Source organism: Chrysoperla carnea, chromosome 2, assembly GCF_905475395.1.
Source record: "Chrysoperla carnea chromosome 2, inChrCarn1.1, whole genome shotgun sequence".
NCBI lineage: Eukaryota > Metazoa > Arthropoda > Insecta > Neuroptera > Chrysopidae > Chrysoperla > Chrysoperla carnea.
The window spans coordinates 65,381,770-65,399,822 of NC_058338.1; the positions used below are offsets into that span (position 1 = coordinate 65,381,770).

The 18,053-nt window shown below is 28.4% G+C and overlaps 1 protein-coding gene across 1 annotated transcript in view; it reads right to left on the reverse strand.

Annotated features, from left to right (window-relative positions):
- Window positions 1-18,053, reverse strand: part of LOC123292844 — a gene marked incomplete at its 3' end in the record, with an annotated part of 140,590 nt that overhangs the window by 94,783 nt on the left and 27,754 nt on the right. The window lies entirely within an intron of this gene.

An 18,053-nucleotide genomic window follows, 5' to 3' on the forward strand; every position in this document is an offset into this window, starting at 1 on the left:
ATCCGTTGCGTAGTTTTAGAGATCTAAGCATACATAGGGATTAGGGGGTAATACAGTCTAAGGAGGGTAAGAGAGTGTAAACAGTAAGGGTAAAGTGAGTTATATGTAGAGTCAGAGGTTCGAGGGAAGGTGGCAAAGTTTGGCGGTCAAGTTTTGTATATCCAAAATTATTTTTGGTAAGAAAGTTGACCTCCTCCGTAAAGAGATTGGTTAACTGCTATTAAAAAAAATACGACGATGACTGCATTGTTATCGAAATACTTTTTAACATTTTTTTTTTCGAGTTTGAACTAATTTTTATAATTAAAGAATACTTTAATTATTTGTTTAATTCTTAAATAAATGACCCTTCTTTCAAATTTATTTTCTGTACTTTTTAAGAGGGTTATTACTTAACCAAAATACAAAAGGTATATATTACATTTTTTTTGGTTGAAAAGACGATTTCTTTCAAAATATAATACCTTAGATGATACGGACAATTAAGCACGCTACTATGTAGAAAATTTTTTCTACAATGAATAAGTGTAAGCTTACGCACTTATTATGTGGTCATGAGCGGTTATATGTGTGTGGGTTGTCTATAAATGACACCTCGTCATATTTACTTGGGGTTAAAAGACAAACAATAATTATCTTAAGGAGTTAATCTTTTAAACCACCAAATTTATTCATTTTTTCCCATAATACAAATTATTTTAGCTTTTTTCGTTAATAAATATAATTGGGTCATGAATTGTTTGTTTTTAATTTAAGGACATTGTTTCTTTGTGACAATCTTTAGATTAAGATAAAATTGCGTGGGAATATCAAATAATAGTTATTTTTTAATTTTTTTACCCTGCATTTGTGTACCAATTGTTTCTAAATTCAAGTAACGAAATTCAAGTTGAAGTAATAATTGATAATTATTGATATAGAGATTATTTATTATTTCCATGAAGCCAGGATAATTTGTAACTGAAAATAAAATAAGAATTTTCGGGGTATCACCTCAATCGCTCCAAAAAACGCGTTTCGTACAAGTCTGTTTAGGTCAAAAATTTCATTCTAGATACTTAAATGAACCGAAATTTCTATTATTTATAGGTTAAAAATTATCCTATATTCCAAATTACAAACAATTATTTATAGTTTCTCAATTTTTTGAAACAAGTCGGAAAAAATTTTTTTCTCCGATTTTGATAAAAATAACTTTTTAGAATAACCTTGACCCAAAAAGTACAAAAATTGAACCTCTTTCAACATTGAGTGAGTGGTTTCTGATAGGTGAGCTAAAATCGTATATGAGGGTTGATATCCTAGCGAAATTACCCTGATCGAAAACTCTAAAACTTTTCGTATGATCTCAACATTAACCATATATTTATGTCTTTTGGGTAATTATAGCCCAAAAATTCTAGCGGATTGTACTAATAGACAGTGGGACACCATGGTTTCTTTTAAATAATGAATACATACTTGAAACTTCGGTAGTTGCTTTCTATTTGCGAGTCTACAAAACTTTCCTCTACGATTTTTTACCAAAAAATCTGCGTTTTCAAATGAGCATGATGACGTCATATTTGAGTTATTGTTTTGAAAAAACGTAGCAGAGAATTTTTCGGACGCTATGACCACTTGATAATATTAATTAAATATACATAAATCGGGTGTCTTTACGAATGAATAAGTAGTTTTTCATATTTCACATAAAATCTTTTCCAGAAAAATTTCCGTCCATATCTAAGAAACCTTGTTAACCAAAGGTCTAGTGTCAACGAAGCAAGCTTTTTAAATTTAACTTATATTTGTACATAATAAATTGTCAAATATCCTTGATTTGACTTTACATAGATCACCCCCTTGGATAAAACCAACCAAAAAACAACGCAAGTATTAAATTGATTGCGTAACATATGCGTTTGACAATGTAAATAACAATAATTAATAATTTTATTATTATTATTTCAAATTAATATTCATAAGTAATGGTCAATGCTTCATATAATTACTATGTTGAGTGAAATATGTAAAATTTATATACATACATTACTCCTTAACTTCTGGCCACAATATACCATAATGGCAACAGAATATATATGCTGTTATTAATGAGTTGTTATAGGGTAGTACAAACTGGGCATATAGAGTTTTGCTATTAGGGTAATTTCATCTAATTTGTACTATGGTTTATGTAAAAATAATATCTAGAGCCAGGCGTGGTATTTGGCAGTCATTTCAGAACGGCTGATAATTTGAGAGACTGTTGTCAAGATCATATTTAGGAACTTTTTCCCCTATGAAATATTTCATAGGCAAGAACTTCTTTTTCAGGAATGGGGGATCAAGCATTTAATAATATGGAATACCACAAATTAAAGTTCTTTACTATGAATAAATTATAAGCGTTCATTGAGGGCGATATTCAAATAAACAAATAAAATATACTAAATTTAAAAAAACCCACGACCAATGCGGTTTTTTCCTTGTATCTCTCTCCAATCTGAACCGATTTTCTTGAAACATTACTAAGAACTTTTCTTGTATCTCTATCCATTTAATTACACTGTGTAACACAAATTGTTAACATAGACATGAATTTACTTTTTGAAAGGTTTTTGGCGTGCTTGAAACGAATCTGAGTGTAAAATAACTTCAGAACGTCACGTTTTCGAGAAATTTGCCTCCTTATATCGAAAAAACTGGGTTTTTCCCTAAATTCGAAGCCATGTTTCATCGGTGAAAAACTGAGTGTAAAATTTCTTCAGAACGTCACGTTTTCGAGAAATTTGCCTCCTTATATCGAAAAAACTGGGTTTTTTCCTAAATTCGAAGCCATGTTTCATCGATGAAAAATTTTTCCCATTTTGAATATTTCCAAAACCTTTTTCCAGGAAATAGAATAAATAGGTAAAATATATATAAAATAAATTAATTATACCTAAATATTTATATTAATAGTAACATAATGTGTATTTTAACTATAATAAATATTATACGATTTCTCGAAGAGCAAAAAGGATACCGGAAGGATTTAAAAATTATTTTAAAGGAAGAGGGAAGGAAAAAGAAGTCATCTTATTTCTTTATGAGAAAAGAACTACATAGTGGCATTATGAAATTTCGAATATAACCGAAAAATGGATTTTTCAATTATCTTTTCATTTGAATATCATATCCTCAATGAATATTCATCAATTTTAACTTTGCAATGCAATGACAAATATTCAATACCCCTATAAATGAACAGCCCCCAGCAATGAAAATTGACGTTGCGGAAAAAGTTACATAAGTCCGTGATAACACCCCCTCAAAAATTACGCCGTTCTGAAATGATAACTAAATACTTCGTCTAGTCCTAGATCTATTATACTTAATTTAAGTAGCGGTATATTTTATATATTGTTGATTAATAAATTGTAAAGGGGTTAAACGTTAAATGTTAAATTATTTATTCGATATATGAAATTTGTTTAAAATTTAATTTATTGCATAGTTCAATCGTCGTTCATTAAATATTTAAAATGATAGAAATATTTTAACGATTTTTTTCGACGGTAAATTTTTATTGAAATATTTACAAATTTTTAAACCTACGGGATAAATAAGAGAATCATATTTCTTAAATATTTGTTTGATGGAAATATTTTCAGTTGTTTAAGGATTATCAGGTCATACTAAAAAAAGCAATTCATATTCCAACACCCCAGAGTAAAATAATTGCATGGAAAGGGTCCATAGATGGACCATTCAATGTAACTGAAAATAAGCGATTTTATGAGTTTATTCAAAGGCAAAAAAAAAAAAACAAAAACACAAAAGAAAGATTTTGGCATCTAGTTTAAGACCCTTCTAACGCACAATCTCAGAAGTGCTAGGGTTGCGTTAATTAACGCTTTGTATACATAAAAAAACCTTTTTTGGCCAATATCTCGAAAACCATCAACTTTATGAAAAATAGTTTCAGACAATAAACTGCCGGAAATTTTTGCCCCTTTAAAAAATGTTGAATCCAAAATTTTGATATCTTCAGCCCAAAAGAGTGAACAGTTTCGATATCTTAAGTAGTGTTTTAAATTAGATGCCGAAGCCTTTCTTTTTTTTCTTCTTTCTTTTTTTTTTTTGCTTTTGAATAAATTCACGTAAAAACATTACTTTGAGCGGACCAAGATTGGCATGTGTGACTAAGCACATATTTTAATTTAATGTCGGATTAAGGCCTAGCCAAAAAATTGCAACATTTTTGAGGATCCAAAATTTGAGACGGAGCGAAAAGAAGCTAACTATGTCAAGACTGCCCCTTCGACCATTGTTGGCTATAGGTATCTACACTCCTGCAGATCAGTACGAAAGTGGTATTTATTGCTGTAGATATTCTTAGAATCAAATGAGAATTTTCTCCAAAAATAAAGGCATCTAAAAATCAAAATACGAACTGAGAAAAGCAATCTAGAAGTCTTTCACACACATTATTCACGAGCTGGCACTGCATTAAATCTTTTATACACAAATAAATAAATTCATAAAAATTGGAATAAAACCCAAACGTAAATTTTTGCATTCATTTGAACTATTTATTTTTGAAATATGTTCATATATTTCAAGTACCTCTCTTAATGTTAAATTTCAACTCTTTTTTTTCTGAATATGTGCATAGTTATTGTCGCGTGTAGGAGGGCGTGCGCTTAAAATATGTCATTCAAACATTATAAAATATAATACAAACATATTGTCACAATTCAAATCATATGTAAAAATATAAGTAATTATATTTTGTGGTGAATGGTACAAATTATTACTATTATTATAATTCATATTGAAATAAATTATTTTGTAAGTATCTACTTTTGTGGTGCATTATGGGTTTTTATTTTTCAAATAAATATAAATAATTGTAACCGATTTTTGTTGTAATTTGAATACGATTATTTATTATTGTAATTTACAGATGTTTCTTTTTAAACAACACAAATATTATAAAGCTGAAGGCTATAAACATCTCTTTTCTTGCCTGATAATCGAATGCTAATACGGATCCAAAATTAAATTTCATATTAGAGTAAAAAAGCATCTAATGAAGGTTCAAAATATCGAGATCTTAAGTAGTCAAGTGCGAGGTATAGAGCTCCCAAACGATTGTCTTATGGCAAAAGAAAATTCTTCAATAACTAGTCAATAAGACAGGACTTGACAAAATAAGACAAAATGTAAGAATTGAAAATTGTGTTTAATTTTTTAACTCTCGATATTTCGAAAACCAAGGCAGATATCAAAAAATTGTATTCTTATTTTTCGTCTACATTCATGAAGTTATAGCAAAATTCATTATCAAAGTGGAAAATAATAATAATGTCAACCCTTAGTCTTAAATTGCCTTGGTGCTCCTACGACCTTAATTTTTGTTGCCATAGCGAGAATTGAACCATTAATCCCACTTATATCACGGATGCTAGTTAATTCGCTTTAACCAATTGGAATAAGTGGTTGATAATGTCTATGTATGTTTGTTTATTGTCTACGTCATGGTAGGAATAAACAAGGTATGTTCGATGGAGGACGAGTTTTGTTTCAGGTCGCGTACGTACACAGACGACGCCAGCTTAGCTTGTTCCCGATTCCTGATTCAAATGTTGTAAAACCGTGAATACCTTTGTTTGCCTTGATTTTAGTAATGAAAAAATCTTTCCTTACAATGAATTAATAATTAATTAATTTTTTCGAGGCAACTCGATATTGCAAATATGTATCTAAACAAAACATTGACCAACTTGACAACTCGAACGTAAACAAATAATAATATGGCGGTCACTGGGTACTGTGCGAGAGGATTACCGAGATTGAGAGATTGCCTCTACCTACCCCCTGCACAAGAGCTTACCTTGGCTAATTCTACCATGGTCTACATCAAAATATCATCAATATATGACGTCATCGATGCAATATGTTTAACATTATAGTGCTGTCATCATATCATGATTCTAAGTTGATATTAGCAATAAACAAACTAAAATAATGATAATATTTATTATTTTGGAGCAACTATATCGAGCAAGAAGCATACTGGCACGTTCCACTCTTGATCATAATTTATCATAAAGATCAGTTTAAATTAAAACCGTTATAAATTTAAAACTCACCGTCTTAACCAAACTATTAAATATCCATTTAATAGAGCATGCCTGAACCATGATGTGACACAAACAAACTAAACAAACATACGAAATTTGTTTACAACAAATAATAACTATGAATATTTAATGAATAATTGAACCAACAAAAATTTGAACTCCCTAACAGTTTTTAACAAAAAATGCAAATTTATATCATGGTATACACCACAATACTATAACTACAAGTATAATATAAATTTCTTATCTTAGTAGAAATATCTCTTTTAGATGGACATCACACATGTGGGAGACCTAACGTCAATTCTTACTTCATCAAAAAATTTATTTTTAATATCACCATGACATAAAATGAAAAGAGATAAATAATATATTTTAGTATGAAGTCTTCTATTTTGTATCTCGTCAGTTTGAATGTCATTAAATGGTTCTCATGTTTAAATCCTAAGAATTTTAAAATGCACCTGGTGTTTATAAGACGCGTGCCCTAGCCTAGGTATATCATATGGATATTGTAAAACGTGTATGTTAGTTCAGTATGATACAGTAGTCAGCAGTATAGTTTTATTTTATCAGGAAATTTAGTAACCATTAAGGTCGTCAGATTGTCTATCAGGAAGCTCAAAAATATTAACGCAAGGGCTAACAAGTTCAGAACCCAACCAACTCTTCTATAGTCGACAAACTCAATCCAACCAACTCGTAATTACAATCAAATTCGGAGTCTACTAATTTCCGGTCAATTTTTCCGAGTCTACTTTTTCCTACCTGTAGCCCATTGTGCTTTCGTATGCCGAAACTTATTTTCAATGTTACTTTAGTCTTAATGCGTTTCTACCATTTATTTCCTCGGAGAATTTATGGGTTAACAACTTCAGTAAGCTTTTCAATGTTAACCTTCAAATTTTTCCAGGTACATCTGTTAGAAACAACTTTGTCGCTGCAAGTTCTCGACTGGATTTGTTAATCCTTTTAAACGTTCCGTTAATTTATTAAAATAGAAGAGATCGTATCAATTCTCCTGAAATAATTAAGCATTTTGTAGTCTAAGAAAATTTCGGCTTACATTTGTTAGGTTCGACATTACAATATCAATAAATTTATGAGTTAAATCGAATTTGTGTGTAGAAAACATTCAGAATTTTTAGAATCTATCATTGCGATGTTTCCATCAAAATCAATGTTGATAGGAAATTTCTATTTCTATTTTTTAGAGAATTAATAAAGTAAGTTTGGTGATAACAGATAATAGAATTTTGAACCCCGAGTCCAAGTGTTGATTTTATAGATATTTTATTTTTGCCTACATGCTAAAAGAAAGTTATTGACAGCACAATACATTAAAAAAATTGGTAGTAAATTTGTATCTGTCGAAAGGCTAGAAAATTTTCCTACTGTAACATTCCATTTGAATACTTTCAACCGTTCGAAGCGTTCTATCATTTACGTATTGTGTTGTCAACTGATTGTCAGACTAAAAAATTGACACACAAAATTCAGACCTTCAATTTCTTTGTTTATTAGGATTTATTAAACCTACTAAAGACGGCCAAAAATAATTTAACTTCATTATACACTAATTTATAAGTTTAGCTCATAATATCATAAGTCTTTATTTAACGGCACAAACGAGATGAGGTCGTATTATTCCAATAGTACGTGCCGTTTCATACTATGTTTTTATTGTAAACGTGTGTTTACATGTATGTTCATTTACTTTATATTTATGAAGAAGACATTTTAAGTCTTAAGATCAATATTTACTTTGGAAAACAATAGAAAGATTAGATAATAGCTACTTGGGAGACAGATTTCTTAGTATCAACTATATTATGCAAGGATAATCGATTTATCAACGGTTATGTTACCGATTATCAACGGATATTAATACAACTTGAAGGTCGGATTTGTTCAAAAGATATTTGATACGATTTCTTTGTGTCATGATACTACAACAGTTAAGAAGGTATCGAATTTTTTGTTAAATCCTTTTAATCCCTAAAGGCTTATGTGTGCTTATTGGTTGTTCATGTTAAATGAAACTTATTGTTAAAATTCATAATCGTAATCATATTTTTCGTTGATGTATAAGAATAAGCACCCAAAATAAAAACAAGCCTCGAGGAACACGGTTTGAATAGACTAAAAATGTATTTAAATACGAAAAGATTTTCCCGCAATTACTCGTTGCAATTAAAAATGAAAATAAACAATTGACTAAGTTAATTGTTGCAATACCCTGTATAGTCAGTATCGAATACTAACTTTTTTTTTGTTTTGTTACACTCTGAGCACGTTATAAAAATTTCAGCTTGACATCTCTGTTTTATGAACACCTAGGTATACCAAAATTTTGTTTGTATCATTAATATTTCTAAGCGTTTCGAACTTGGGACTAAAATTAGTAAGCCTTGGTATTTCATATTTCCAGAGTATATAGAAACTATACGGTAACATCTAGAATGCGTTACGCAGTACTAATGTTCTAAATCTTTCGATACCGAAAATTGGGAAAGTTTTGTTTTCTTGGAAATCAATGACGATGAAAATAAACTCGATGTATTTGCGCGTTTTTCTTTAGAAAAATTTAAAGAAAAAGAGAATATATGCTCTCTAAAATGGAAAATTTTTTGATACAAATATTATTTTTAGCGAACATGTAGGAAACAGTTCCTATACGGAAAGTTTTACAAATTTATGAAACATCCGATCATTATGCATTGTCAAAAATTATTTTATTTTTTATGTAGTAAGAAAGTAAAGTGATACATTTTAAAATTATCAATAAGAAATCGAGATCTTTACTCTTATTGGCTCCCACATTATCATTAGAGATTTTAAAAAAATCTGATGAACTTGAATCGATCCTGCTCAATTGTCTAGATATTTAATAACATAAGTACAAAACGTTGAAATCATTTTCTAATTTCTTTAACTAGCTATTATTTCAACTAAAAGTATAATATGATTAAAAACATTTAATAAAAATTAATATGATTTTTCGGCGGTAACAACATGTTTCGATACCAAAACTATATGTAATACATCCTTAACGACCATTGTTAGAGAATACCTACTTTTAAGTCTGCCATAATTATGTTCAGGAAACGTATTTAAGTTCTATTAAATTCTAATCACAATAAAAGATATTTAATCATTTTAAAAATGTTATTCTTACTTACATTTTTCAAAAACTTTAAAAAAATAAAGAATAATGACTTTCAAATGTGAAATACACCTGCTATTTTCTTATAATGAAGTCATAAACATTATCTGTATTGATGTATAACAAATCACTCATAACTTCCGTTATCGAAATTTTGACCAATTCATTCAAAACCAAATCAAAAATTAATTGTTTGATCAAGTAATGAAAATTGATTTAGATAGATACTTTAAAATTTTCTCTTTTCTATCATTTAAATCTGAAAAATAAAACTATGTTAACTTATTTTTTAATTGCATCGGAAGAAAAAATTTTGTCATAATTTCAGTGTAAATTAGTTTTAAAAATTTTGCATCTGCATTCGTATAGATAAATTAAAAATTGACTGAATTATTAATTGGATCTGTAGCTCGCATTTTCTATAACGCATAAAAGTCCAGAGGCTTTTATTTTTTATTTATGTTTTGTTAACAATTTTTTCAAATTTAGAGACGGGTGTTCAAATAAAATGTACCTTTGGTCCACAGGTAACAAAATAAAACATCAGAATTAGGGAGTTTCAGTCATTTTTTTACATATTGCAAACTGACATTTTATCTAAAAATTAATTGCTGTATTCCAATTCCAATCGATCTGATAACATCAATATCCTGTTTGAAAAAAAAAGATCAATGTAATTATCCTTTTGAAAACATGAACTCAAGGTAGCGAAGAAAATTCAACACCCGTTTTGTTGAGACCTTTTGAATTCAATTCAAAACGGAGGCGTCGCATAATTCAATTAGGGGTAGAATAATAGCTAAATCATAAAATTTCTCATAATGTGGAAATACTGCTTATAAAAAACCATTCAACAAGTAAAATTTACAAAATTTAAAAAACCCCCGACAAATTTTCGAGTACGGAACCCTAAACTCGCACTTGAACCCTAAACGAATCTAAGAACACTCTTGATTAAATTACCTGTTTCGGGTACCCTAAACTAGCACTTGAAACATAGCTAAGAACACTTTACATTAAATTACCAATCAAACGAATCAAAAAAAATAAAAATCGATTGATTCGTTAGACGCTACGATACCACAGATAAACAGATACACACATATAGTGATTAAAATTATAAAACCCCTTTTTTAGTTCGGGACTTAAAAAGGATCAATATATTCTATAAAATTGCTACAATCTAAAAATTAAAACAAAATGTTTTAAACTAGTTTTTAGTTATTAATTAATTTAACTGAAATTAAAAATTTATTTTTTTTTAATTTCTGATAATTAAAATGATTTAATAGCAATCAACAGCTTTAATTTAACTTTTTTTTAAATTTAGTTCAATTAATTAACTATTTGTAGCAATTACCATAAAAATAAATCAAGTTTATGTATTTTTTGTTGTTGTAATAATCTGTTTTTATAATCAACCCCCTAAAATTTTGATATGGTATATATGTTTTTGTAATCTAATTATAATAAAATAGACGTTTTCAAATAATTGTATTAACCACCTGTCTTAATAATGTTGATACATATAAGTATATTTTTCTGTTTCAAACCACCCTCGTGTTATCACAGGGCAATATTTTTAACCCCCCGAAAAAAATTCAATACAATTTTTGAATATTACACATATTAACACTATTTAGATTTTTAATAAAATATAAGGTCTATTTAGTATAAGGTCAGATTGATCTTTTATTATTTTCGAACTGATATAGAAAAAAATTGATTTTATTCACTCAGTTTTCCAAGTTTTTATCAAAGTACACAAAACAAATTTTTTTTCAGTTGTAAAAGTCGTATTTGAACATTTAGGAACAAAGCAATATTTACATCAGGGGATGTAAATTGAATCTTCTTATTCATTTTAAGATTCATTAATAACCGTTTCTTCCTAGAAACTTTAATCTAAAAGAACATGTAGGTAACCATGGCAGACTCTGATACATAATTAATTCAGATATGTGGTCTGGCAAATTCCAGGAAAGTGCCAAATCCAAACTTCAAAAAACTATCAACCAATCATTTTAAAAAATACAGTAGAATCTCGATAAGTTAAAGTCCAAGGGAAACACAAAATATTTTAAGTTATAGAGGTTTTAAGTTATCAAGTGTCTATGTTAGGTACAGGTTCATATAGAGGTATGTACATGTTTCTATGTACGCTAGTTAATATAGAGGTATGTACATGTTTCTATGTAGTTACTGAGGGCCTATACAGAGATTATTTATTTAAGTTATAGAGGTTGCGTATTTTAAGTTATAGAGGTTTTGGGCTCTGATGGGAAGGGAACATAGTATTTTTTGAAGTAACAGAGGTTTTTATGTTACCGAGGTTTAAGTTATCGAGATTCTACTGTATTAGAAATTTCGATTTTTATCGAATTTCCGAAAGAAATGGAACTATTGCTTTTGTACTGATGATGGAATTTTGAAAAAATTTCATGAAACTTTCGTCATTTCTTTCGAAATATTCTATTTATTCAGATGTCTGTAGCATCTCTGCCGCCCAAAGAAATTCGCCTAGCTAACGCAGCTCCTGCGCTACGAATTTTTGTTTTGTTTATTTCAGAATTTTATAGAAAATACGATATGAATATACTTTTCAGACAATAAAATAAACTTAAGTTGACCTGAGATGGGAACAGCATTGAAATTAAGTCTTCAATAAGTTGACTTTTCACAAGAGTTCTAATTCTAAAAATCTTACGATTTTACTAATTCGAAATCTAAAAGTTCTATGATTCAAAAAACAGATTAAACGTAGGTGTCATAAAGTCGTGGAAAACTCTTCATTGTCAAAGATTTCTGTTGAAGATGATGAAGTCCTGTATTCAAAAAATATTGTAGTCTTATTTAGAATTATCAAAAATAATAGAGAAATGTATTTAAATCTGCCATTAATACTTTTATTTGGTTACTGCATGATAAGAATTTGTATAAATATAACTTAAAATCATAATTTGTTAATTTTGAAATAAATTACAAAAATACAATAAAGTTAATAATTTTGTGTTATTTTACAAAATGTGTTATAAAAGGGATTTACTATATATATTCTTTACAATTTTATATGTCAAATCCATGAGTAATGTAATCTGGAAAAGGGTTTGAACTACTAACACTAATAAGTGTTATCCAGTCAGCTATTATTATTGCTACCAAAATAAATATTTTTTAAATTAATGATTTTTAATATGGTATGTTCGATTTAACCGATTTTACTATATTAAAACATGTGTTTAATATAAAAATAATTCAAATTATAACGAATTTATTTTTGATTGATTTCAATTGTTTATATATTTTAAAAGGACGGCCTAAAACTAATATATTAATTTGTGTTACAAGTGTAAACAAGTGTTACAGTAACGATTTTGATAACGCCTATAACATAAGCTTAGTATGTTAACGACTCTAAACGAATGTAAACATCTCAAAGATGCATTTTCAGAATATTCTAGAGTTAATTAAAAAAACAATGTAAGCTATTATGGCGTAGAATTAAAAATTTCCGCTTTACGCCATCACGGTTAAAAATCACATTGAATTACGTTTTAAATGCCAAGATAAAAAACGTCGGATTAATTGGAAATAATTTAATTTGGGATACTTATCAAGGACAGATGACAATACAATAATTTAATAAATTCATTTGATTATTCTGATCAAGATTTTCAGGATTAACGATTTCCATATCTGAAAATATATACATTTACTTGCGCTCCCACCATATTTATACTAAATTTTTTATAATTAAATAATAGTCTAAAAAATTAAAAAACTCAAAATAAATAATACTTTAAAAAACTAGAAACACGCTTTTGTAGCTAGCTCAACTAGAGAAGAAAATAAATTCTTTAAATTCAAAAAAATCATTTTATCGTAAAAAGCGTGGAGTGCTCTTTAAGATATTTTATAATAACTTTACTTTTATCAATATCTGTCTATAAAATATTTTCAATAATTGAAATATGGCACCCCACGCTTTTTTACGATAAAATGAATTTAAAGAATTTAATTTCTACCGTTTAGTTAAGCTAGTTACAAAAGCGTGATTTTTAGTTTTTTAAACTATTATATATTTATCATACAAATGAAATGAGTTTTGTGAAAGAGAAATAAATCCATCGTTTATAAAATAATTTATTTAAAAAGTTTAACATTTTTCGGAAATTATTTCTCAATTTAATGATAACATCACCGTGTAATCTGTTTTTTATATGATGTTGGACAACTTGTTACATAAGAAAATTCTCATTAGTGTGGCGTTCTCCTTCACGGAGCTCAAAAATTTTTGATGGCGCTCTCAAGTTTATTTCATCAAATTGAAACTAATTTTTTTTATTATTCCATCAATGCTTGCGAGAATGGGAATGTAATTAAGAATTTACCGGACTCCGTGTAAGAGAACGCCATGCTAAAGAAAATTTTCTTGTCTAATAAATTTTCCAATAAACCATAAAGAGCTCATATACAGAGTTTTAACAATAATCAGTAAATTTTTTAGGCATTTAGGTATACTTGAGGTCTATGACACAATATTGTGCCTAACTACATAAGTTTTTTTACAAAATGTAATTTATTTAACAAAAAACTAATTATGAAATTCATACTTTTTTTTATAAGAACTAATTTGAATATTAATAATTTGAAACAAACCACATTAATAAATTCGTTATAAACAATTTTCGGTGTCGTGATGTAAGGTGTAACGAACTTGTTACAGATAAACACAAACACAATACCGTTTGGAAAACAATATGTGATGATTATAATAAGCCACAAACTGATATTGAAAGTTAGGTTCCATATTATTATGTACAGAACGGACTACCAAAAATCTTTCACTTCTAAAGGCGTCAGGCTAAAAATCATATACAAAAGCAATAGCTCCATTTTCTTCGAATTCGCCAATATATATCATCGTATACTAATTTTAATCCCAAGTTTGAAACGCTTAGAAATATCGATTATACGAACAAAATTTGCATATAAATGTTCATAAAATCTCCTTCTTAATCCATTTCCAACTATCCGCCTGTCTATGACCACAATAGCTCAAAAACGAAAAAAGATATTGAGCTGAAAGTTATAAAGAGTGCTCAGTAAAAAATGAGTTTGACTTCGGAAATGGACAGCATAGGTCCTATTGGGTCCGTAGGACCTATATTGAAAACCATAAGAGATAAAGAAAAATTCAAATGTAAATAGATAATTCTTGTATATAATAAATAAACCACTTTTGATTGAAACATTTTTTCGTAAACATCATTGTTTTCTTGTAAGGGTGCAAATGAGGGCAAAACTTTAGCATCCATTTTCTACAAAACTACTTGAGATAAAGAGTTGAAGTAGAATTGAAGTTCTATCACTTTTAGTAGATATCCTTTTTACTAGAAACATTTGATTCTAGTTGATATGCCACCCTGTATAATCTATAAAGTGCACAGATGTTTATACATAATATGCAAATCAAGTTGGTAAGTATTTGTGATAAACGATCATAGATATGTATCAAATAATAATTATTATTATATTTAAATTACAATATACCTATTTTATATTGTGGGTGATATGAAACCCATGTTCAAGTTAAGTGTTTGGGTGGCATATGGTTCCCAAAATATTGCAGGTTCATTTTGTACACTTTTTTTTTTTAATAGATTCAAGTTTTTGTATTCATCAAAAGGTCAATTGCATTTTGTAACTGCATAACGGTTTTGTATTTTGTTTTTTAACAAGTAAAAAAAATCTTTCACAAATAATTTTTCCCATCTCTTCCACCAAAAATTTTAAAACAATATTATCAAGGAAACAAGGGCTTAAGTTTGCCAGGCTTTTTTTTCTCAAGTGACTACTAGCATAAGAGCACTTTGTACTAGAAAATTGGAAAGTTTTCTTTCGCGGGACTGAATTTTTAAATGCGTTACAATCATCATCATGCGATGTTATATACCCATTCGATACTTGCTTATAATCGACGTTGTTTGGTGTTCGCCTTCATACCTTGCCGCAGCATTAGAGACAAGAGAGATAAAATGAACAAGTGAAAACAAACAATTGACTAAGCTAATTGTTAAAATAACCATTTATAGAGAGTGTCGATTACGCAATCGTTTGTTTTTTTATGTCATATAAGTAAAGATAAATAGTCACTTTTACACACACAGTAATGAGAGTATCTTTCTTCTAACTTCTTCAGTGGATTAAGTAATAAACAAACACATACATAATATATGTAACGTATAAATTTAAAATATATATGCAATACGTGTATACTATATAATGTTTCTAACTCAATTTGCGCACTCACGGGTAAACAGTGAAGTTTACGAAGAATGTTTCTAACAAAAGTTTATTATTTTATTATAAGGAACATTTTGTATATTTAAATTTTTGTTCTTTAATCTCTAATCCACCTTGTAAACCGATGGGTTCGTAGGACCCAATTAACCTATGTTGCTCATTTACGAACTCGACCTCACTTTTTACGACCTATGCTTGCTATAAAAATTTCAGCTTGATATCTCGTTTCGTTTTTGAGTTATCGTGTTGAGAGAGAGGCAGACAATCCGAAATGATTAACTAATTAGGTCATTTTTTGAACACCTATACCAAAATTTTGTTCGGAGCAACAATAGTTTTAAGCGTTACAAACTTGGGATTAAACTGAGTATACCTTGATATATTTCATATATACATAGTATAAAACTCAACATGAAATAAAAACAAACATTTCCTATAAATTTAAAAAAATTTAAAAAAGATATTTTAGAAGAAAAATAATTTTCGAAGTAAAAACATTTTTATTAAATTTTAACAAGGGCCATAAATTTTCAAATATGACAAATTATTTGCATACATACGTATTTTTTACAAAACTGCATTAAATGAAATTATATTCCTCATCCTACTTCCGATATCAAAGTTTCCGGTTTTTACATATAATAAAAGATTAATCTTACATTATATGAATACAGAATTATAGCATATCGCTTGTGTCTTATATATGCACCAAGATACATTACTGAAACTAGTTTTTTTTTATATAAAATTTTCATAAATAAGTTAAACAAATTTAAAAACATTATATTAAAAGCACATAAAACTATTTGTAGAGTTATTGAAGAGTATCCGATTTCACAAACAGCAAAAAAAAATAGGGCACCTGGCCCTTCATCTTTGTAAACATTATATAATAATTTTTGTGATGTTTTTATTATATATTTCAGTTAAATGTCTGTCACAGATTGAACAACGCTGACAGGCAAATATGAAGAAAAAGATTTTAATCAAACAGCCCTTCCTTTTTTTGGGTGAACAATACTTGATCTAATTTTTCCAAACACATAGGTTTTTTTTAATATAATGAAAGGGAGAGATACAAACAACAACAACAACAAAAAAGGTTACATGTACTTGAAAATGTAACAATTTTTTTCTCACGACAGAAAAAAAATGATACAACTTCTATTATACGGTAATTATAAATTTAAATTTGTTTGTTACCAGGAAGTATACTGAAATTATTTTTTTTACATCATCGTCTGCTGGATTCAATCTTTCCGGAGAGAATTTTGCAACAGGTTCACACGGTAAATTACTAAAGATTTGAAATGGAAACTTAATACTTTTTGAAATTTTGATTAAAATTTAATGGGTTGATCTGGAAATTATGTCCTCAGTTTTTCATCTCACGTATCTATTCAGTTCATTTCGAATAATTAGGTGTTTCTTAGACCTTACGCAAAAATATTATACTCTGTCGTATATAGAATAGTTTGTATTTTGACGCATAATTACGATCCAAATTTTAAATGGAATCGAAGGTCTAAAATTTTAAGTGAAATTTTACGGTTCAATTTTACTCCAGTATACGAGGAGAAAATAAGAGGCAATATCTAACTTTTCGATTATAGCATCGCTAACTTTTGGATTATAGCATCGATTAAGCTTTGACCACCCTCCAGATCAAAAATTATATGGTGCCGAGTGGTATTTTTGTCCAGGGGTAATAACCACATTTTCTAGGGGGTGGAAAAATATATGTTGAAAATGACAACGAAAATCGATATAATGATGATTTCTAAGTAATAAGTGTCATTCAAGTATATAAATTCAATACTTTCCGCGTTGTTGGCGATGGAAATTTGAGGTATTTAACGTCAAATAACTGAAAAATTTTATGTTTTTCAAAAAAAGAATGTCGTACACTTTTTAAAGTACTATAAAATACCTTGAAAACGAAAAAAGTTTCAAGTCATTTGCACGAAAATTAACAGAGTTGTAATGAAAAGAAAGTTGCTCGTACCCTTTTTTATATTTTATTCAGCACAAAAACTAATGAATTTACTACGGAAACTAAATTCAATGCTTGCCGCTTTCCAATTTTCTTTTAAAAAATATAAAATGAAAGCTTTTGAATTTGCTGTGGATGATCGAAATTCAGTCATTTTTCAGGAAATATAACTGCTTGATTTAGTTAGTCTTATGGAACTCTTTGATTGTTCCATGATAAGAGCAAAATTCACTGATTGTTTTGGAGTATTCAAATAGAATTACCTTATTTGCCTCAAATTCTAGTAAAGACAATTTACTCAAGTCAATTAAGCTCATATAGAAACCAAAAATTTATGCTCAAAATTGAAGCTGAATATATAAATTCCAAGATATCGATAAAGAAGTAAGTTTTCAAATTAATATCTCAGAGACTCTTAAAATATTTTCCCTAATTTTGACTTAAATTTCCTGACTTTTCAATTACGTTTCAAGAATCT